The sequence below is a fragment of the Notolepis coatsorum genome (assembly GCF_963971535.1).
Source record: "Notolepis coatsorum genome assembly, chromosome: 6".
NCBI lineage: Eukaryota > Metazoa > Chordata > Actinopteri > Aulopiformes > Paralepididae > Notolepis > Notolepis coatsorum.
The window spans coordinates 184,978,923-184,986,003 of record NC_140170.1 but is presented as its reverse complement, the minus strand read 5'-3'; positions in this window follow the sequence as shown (position 1 = coordinate 184,986,003).

Genomic DNA, 7,081 nt, shown 5'->3' with positions numbered 1-7,081 from the left:
AGTCAGGTGAGAGACAGACACTAGAGTCAGGTGAGAGACAGACACTAGAGTCAGGTGAGAGACAGACAGACACTAGAGTCAGGTGAGAGACAGACACTAGAGTCAGGTGAGAGACAGACACTAGAGTCAGGTGAGAGACAGACAGACACTAGAGTCAGGTGAGAGACAGACACTAGAGTCAGGTGAGAGACAGACACTAGAGTCAGGTGAGAGACAGACACTAGAGTCAGGTGAGAGACAGACACTAGAGTCAGGTGAGAGACAGACACTAGAGTCAGGTGAGAGACAGACAGACACTAGAGTCAGGTGAGAGACAGACACTAGAGTCAGGTGAGAGACAGACACTAGAGTCAGGTGAGAGACAGACACTAGAGTCAGGTGAGAGACAGACACTAGAGTCAGGTGAGAGACAGACACTAGAGTCAGGTGAGAGACAGACACTAGAGTCAGGTGAGAGACAGACAGACACTAGAGTCAGGTGAGAGACAGACACTAGAGTCAGGTGAGAGACAGACAGACACTAGAGTCAGGTGAGAGACAGACACTAGAGTCAGGTGAGAGACAGACAGACACTAGAGTCAGGTGAGAGACATACACTAGAGTCAGGTGAGAGACAGACACTAGAGTCAGATGAGAGACAGACACTAGAGTCAGGTGAGAGACAGACGTTCGTTTTTTTGCGTTTTTGTTTTAGTTCGTTCATTTTTTTGCGTTCGTTATTTTGCGTTTTTGTTTTAGTTCGTAAATTTTTTTGTGTTAGTTTTTTTGTGTTTTCGTTTTAGTTCGTTAATTAATTTATTTATTTTTTTGTTTTTTTGTGTTTTTGTTTTAGTTCGTACATTTTTTTGCGTTATTTTTTTTTCGTTAGTTTTTTTGCGTTTTAGTTTTAGTTCGTACATTTTTTTGCGTTATTTTTTTTTGTTTATTTTTTGCGTTCTTTTTTTGCGTTCGTTTTTTTGCGTTTTTGTTTTAGTTCGTAAATGTTTTTGCGTTCGTTATTTTGCGTTTTTGTTTTTTTTCGTAATTTTTTTTGTTCTTTTTTTGCGTTTTCGTTTTCGTTTGTTAATTTTTTTGCGTTTTTTTGGTTTGTATTCTTTTTTTTCGTTTTTTTTTGCGCTTTCGTTTTAGTTCGTACATTTTTTTTTGATCTTTTTTTTGTTCTTTTTTTGCGTTTTTGTTTTAGTTCGTACATTTTTTTTTCTTCGTTTTTTTGCATACATAAAAATGTGTGGAGCTAAAACTAGATACAAATCAACAAAAGGCTCTATTTAACCCTTTCACTGTGACAATACAGAAGGTTAGCCCTTTACTATCACACAACCGACGGCGATGCTCCATCATTAGCATCATTAGCTCCGCAAATGCAGGTAGAGAGACCCTGGTGCAGTTAGGTGAGAGACAGACACAGACACTAGAGTCAGGTGAGAGACAGACACTAGAGTCAGGTGAGAGACAGACACTAGAGTCAGGTGAGAGACAGACACTAGAGTCAGGTGAGAGACAGACACTAGAGTCAGGTGAGAGACAGACACTAGAGTCAGGTGAGAGACAGACACTAGAGTCAGGTGAGAGACAGACACTAGAGACAGGTGAGAGACAGACACTAGAGTCAGGTGAGAGACGGACACTAGAGTCAGGTGAGAGACAGACACAGACACTAGAGTCAGGTGAGAGACAGACACTAGAGTCAGGTGAGAGACAGACACTAGAGTCAGGTGAGAGACAGACACTAGAGTCAGGTGAGAGACAGAGACTAGAGTCAGGTGAGAGACAGACACTAGAGTCAGGTGAGAGACAGACAGACACTAGAGTCAGGTGAGACACAGACACTAGAGTCAGGTGAGACAGAGACACTAGAGTCAGTTGAGAGACAGACACTAGAGTCAGGTGAGACACAGACACTAGAGTCAGGTGAGAGACAGACAGACACTAGAGTCAGGTGAGAGACAGACACTAGAGTCAGGTGAGACACAGACAGACACTAGAGTCAGGTGAGAGACAGAGACTAGAGTCAGGTGAGAGACATACACTAGAGTCAGGTGAGAGACAGACAGACACTAGAGTCAGGTGAGAGACAGAGACTAGAGTCAGGTGAGAGACAGACACTAGAGTCAGGTGAGAGACAGACACTAGAGACAGGTGAGAGACAGACACTAGAGTCAGGTGAGAGACAGACACGGACACTAGAGTCAGGTGAGAGACAGACACTAGAGTCAGGTGAGAGACAGACACTAGAGTCAGGTGAGAGACAGACAGACACTAGAGTCAGGTGAGAGACAGACACTAGAGTCAGGTGAGAGACAGACACTAGAGTCAGGTGAGAGACAGACAGACACTAGAGTCAGGTGAGAGACAGACACTAGAGTCAGGTGAGAGACAGACACTAGAGTCAGGTGAGAGACAGACACTAGAGTCAGGTGAGACACAGACACTAGAGTCAGGTGAGAGACAGAGACTAGAGTCAGGTTAGAGACAGACACTAGAGTCAGGTGAGAGACAGACACGGACACTAGAGTCAGGTGAGAGACAGACACTAGAGTCAGGTGAGAGACAGACACTAGAGTCAGGTGAGAGACAGACAGACACTAGAGTCAGGTGAGAGACAGACACTAGAGTCAGGTGAGAGACAGACACTAGAGTCAGGTGAGAGACAGACAGACACTAGAGTCAGGTGAGAGACAGACACTAGAGTCAGGTGAGAGACAGACACTAGAGTCAGGTGAGAGACAGACACTAGAGTCAGGTGAGACACAGACACTAGAGTCAGGTGAGAGACAGAGACTAGAGTCAGGTTAGAGACAGACACTAGAGTCAGGTGAGAGACAGACAGACACTAGAGTCAGGTGAGAGACAGACACTAGAGTCAGGTGAGAGACAGACACTAGAGTCAGGTGAGAGACAGACACTAGAGTCAGGTGAGAGACAGACACTAGAGTCAGGTGAGAGACAGACACTAGAGTCAGGTGAGAGACAGACACTAGAGTCAGGTGAGAGACAGACACTAGAGTCAGGTGAGAGACAGACACATACACTAGAGTCAGGTGAGAGACAGACACTAGAGTCAGGTGAGAGACAGACACTAGAGTCAGGTGAGAGACAGACAGACACTAGAGTCAGGTGAGAGACAGACACTAGAGTCAGGTGAGAGACAGACACTAGAGTCAGGTGAGAGACAGACACTAGAGTCAGGTGAGAGAGAGACAGACACTAGAGTCAGGTGAGAGACAGACACTAGAGTCAGGTGAGAGAGAGACAGACACTAGAGTCAGGTGAGACACAGACACTAGAGTCAGGTGAGAGACAGACACTAGAGTCAGGTGAGACAGAGACACTAGAGTCAGGTGAGAGACAGACACTAGAGTCAGGTGAGAGACAGACACTAGAGTCAGGTGAGAGACAGACACTAGAGTCAGGTGAGAGACAGAGACACTAGAGTCAGGTGAGAGACAGACACTAGAGTCAGGTGAGAGACAGACACTAGAGTCAGGTGAGAGACAGACACTAGAGTCAGGTAAGACACAGACACTAGAGTCAGGTGTGTTGACCTCCTGAGTGTAAAAGTATGTGTTGTGAAGGATCAGATTAAACCGAATATATATATTTATTTATGGATATATATTTAATAGTATTTGTATATCGTTTGATATCCCCTGTATATTCCTTGTACAATATGCACTGAATATCCCTTTAGTCTACTAAACAGCCCATAATAGTTTCATTCTACCATTGGACGAGAACCTGGCGCCAGCAGCCATACCCCTAGGTTCAAGTTCAATCGTGCCGACCAACATGTCGTGGCAAGCCCGGTTCCGCGTAGGAATACGTCTGGCGAAATACGAATGGTACTATTTGTTCACAGCGCATATATATATGGCGCAAGTAAAGTAGAACTTTCTTTTTAGTCCATTAGTTCTTTACCCTCCAACCTAGTAACAGACGCGAAGCCTCACCCACGACGCACGTGTGGTGCAGTAAGGCCTACTTGGCCTCAGAATAGGCATTGAGATATCGTGTGGATTAATAGTTGAATTGTCATAGTTTGGCACTATACCGTCGAGTTGGACGTATTTCTATTAAGCTAATAATAGTCTATTATGTATGGTGCATCGTTCGGTTAGAGTTATAAAGTGAGCAGCACCCCCATCGTTCCTGACGTTATCTGGAGTCTTAACCAGGCTGGGCAGACCACTTGTGGTGCTTGCATCCGAGGAGCTTCGGGCCAGGACGAGTGGACCTGTACATTGGATTACTTTACCCGGACGACGGCGAGCCTTCCACGGCTTGGATTATCTACATGCTTTGGGTGCTTTGATTATTCCATGGATAACGGCCAACACTGCTGAGTGTTGGAACTACCCCCGGAGAGGAGTCCAGGTGAGACGGCGCTCTACACCAGTGAGGTTGCCTCACGTCTCTCCGTTGTGGACCGGCAGCTACCGTCCACCAGAGGGTCCAGCTGTATTCATCTGCGGACCGAGGTTCTGTGGGCATCGTGTTCAGGACTCTGAATTCTCCCAAGAAATCGTCGGCCAGATGGGATACCGCCAGCGGCTCTTCTAACCCCCCCTCCTACTGTCTTACAACCAGCGGGACCCCCCCCCCCTTAGTGTATCCAGCTATAATCATTTAAGTACCATCGCTATAGTTCCCTAAAGAACCGGGTTGTATACTTACTCCCTGCGTAACCAGAGATTGGACATTCAATGTTGATTTACCTACGAATACTCATTTGCCATACAAGTGCATTTCAAATCATAAATGTCATCAAGTGAACGTTGTATATACCCTTTGCTATATAAAATATTCGATTTGTACATTTGTGTGGACTTCGTTTCATCAGGTGGGAAAGTGTTCATCATATCTATATCATGTACTGGATGGCCAGAAGTTAAAGTACAAGAGGTAGTGGTTTAATAATACCATACTTATCAATACAGTCAGGGAATTGTACCCCTCAGTTACAATTGGTCCTTCGAGCCGGAGGGTAACTAGTGTAATATTAATATAGTGTTATTAATATTAAAATGGCCTATGATGAACACTCCACGAAACGGTCCTCCTAACGTAGAACGCCCGCAGCGCAGACGACAGCCACCTCAGTACTTAGAGGATTACGCTGTCAGTCAACTACCTAGCCTTCGACAAACGGTAAACGCGGTAAAAGTAGAAAGTAAAATTATGTCTGACCTTAACGACCAGGTTTCCCCGACCACAGAGGCCCTAGTAGGTTCTAATGTAACTGACCAAGCGCACGGTGGGGACCAGGAGGGAGCTGACATGCCTTTACCCCCCGCCAATACCGAAGAAGTAGTCCCCGACCAGCCCCGGGAGGAAGACAACCCTACAGAGAGAGAACTCTGCACGGAAGAAGAGGAGGAGAGCGCAGAGGAAATAGAGCCCCAGGACTCCCCAACGAGTACACCCAGGAGCGGCTCACCCAGGAGCGGCTCACCTCCACAACCGCCTTCCCCCAGCGAAGCGGAGAGGATGCTACAACAGGCGTTCCTCGTCAGCCTGACAGCCTCTACCGAACGCGATCGACTCCAGGGTGAACGCGATCGACTTCGGGGTGAACGCGATCGACTCCGGGCACAGACGCTTAGCGAGCGCGAACAACTCCAATCGCAACGACGGAGCGAAGAAGAGCGCAGACGCCTGGAGATGAGACGCCTTCAGACGGAATTGAATATGGCAAGAGACCGGGCCGACGCCCAGCGCGCCGCTGCCGGTGCCCAAAGAGAAGCAGATCTCATCCAGCGCAAAGCCAAGCGCGACAGACTACAAGCCGAGCGCGACAAGTTACGGGCGCGGATAATGAAGCGGCTGAGCCCCAGGGCAACACCCTCTCCCTCCGCCAGGGGTTCAAGGAACTCGTCGAGACAACAGTCAAGGGCAGCGCCTCCTAACCGAGCAAGCGACCCTGAACTTGACCAACAGACCAAGCCTATACCCCCCGCAGACCCCCTTCCCAGACCGGTCCAAGCGAGACCCAGCTACAAGGAAGGAGCGGCATACACTGCGGAGAAGCTAAATAAACGACTACAGGATCTAGAGGACCTGATAGAAGAAGAAGAGGGAGAGGAGGAGAACCAAGCCCGACGACAGCACAGTACTCCACCGGACCAGGAGGTCCAGTACAGCCCAGGCTATACCCCCGCGGCGCTGCGCTACAGACCCCCGACTCTATTCACGGGTGAGCATGACGCACGACCAGCCCAGAGGAACAGCACCTGGACCAGCGGGCCATGGTACCCTGCCGGTACCAGCCCACAGAGAGGCGCAAGAGGAGACTCGCCTAGGAGGCCTCTCCCCCAACGCTCGCCGATGTATCAGCCATCCACGGCGTCATACATTGCGATACCGACCACCAGACGGAGTGTGTACAGAACACTCGCCAGACAATATGACCCGTTGGGATGTATTCTACCTTACACCACCAGGGCAAAGATGATTGTACGAGCACTATGGGACAAGGACCAGGGCTGGGACGACCCCATACCCGCACACCTTGCCTCAACATGGAGAGAGTGGGAGACGGAACTCCGCTCACTCCCAGGCGTCAATATACGCCGCAGCTACTTCCCATCCACAGTGAGGCCAGAGACGCCTCCGAAGTAGCCTATGGATCGGTGGCCTACTTGCGTGCCCAAGAGAAGGGAGGAAAGATACACACTGCTTTCATCCTGGCTCGCTCAAGAATAGCCCCACGAAAGCAACAATCTATCCCGCGTCTAGAGCTCTGCGCAGCCCTAGCAGGAGCGCATCTAGCCACGTTAATCCAACGTGAACTCACCATTCCGGTGCACAGAACAATCTTGTGGTCAGATTCCACGACAGTACTCACATGGATCAAGTCTGATTCATGCAGATACAAAGTCTTCGTGGGAGTCAGAGTCACAGAGATTCAAGAGTTAACAGAAGCAGCGAGCTGGCGGTATGTGGACACCAAACACAACCCAGCTGACGTCATCACCCGGGGAATGTCTCTGGATGACCTCACCCGTCGCAACATCTACAGTGACGGACCAGAATTCCTCAAGCTCCCGGAAGAAGAGTGGCCTACGCCCACCCCACGGGAAGC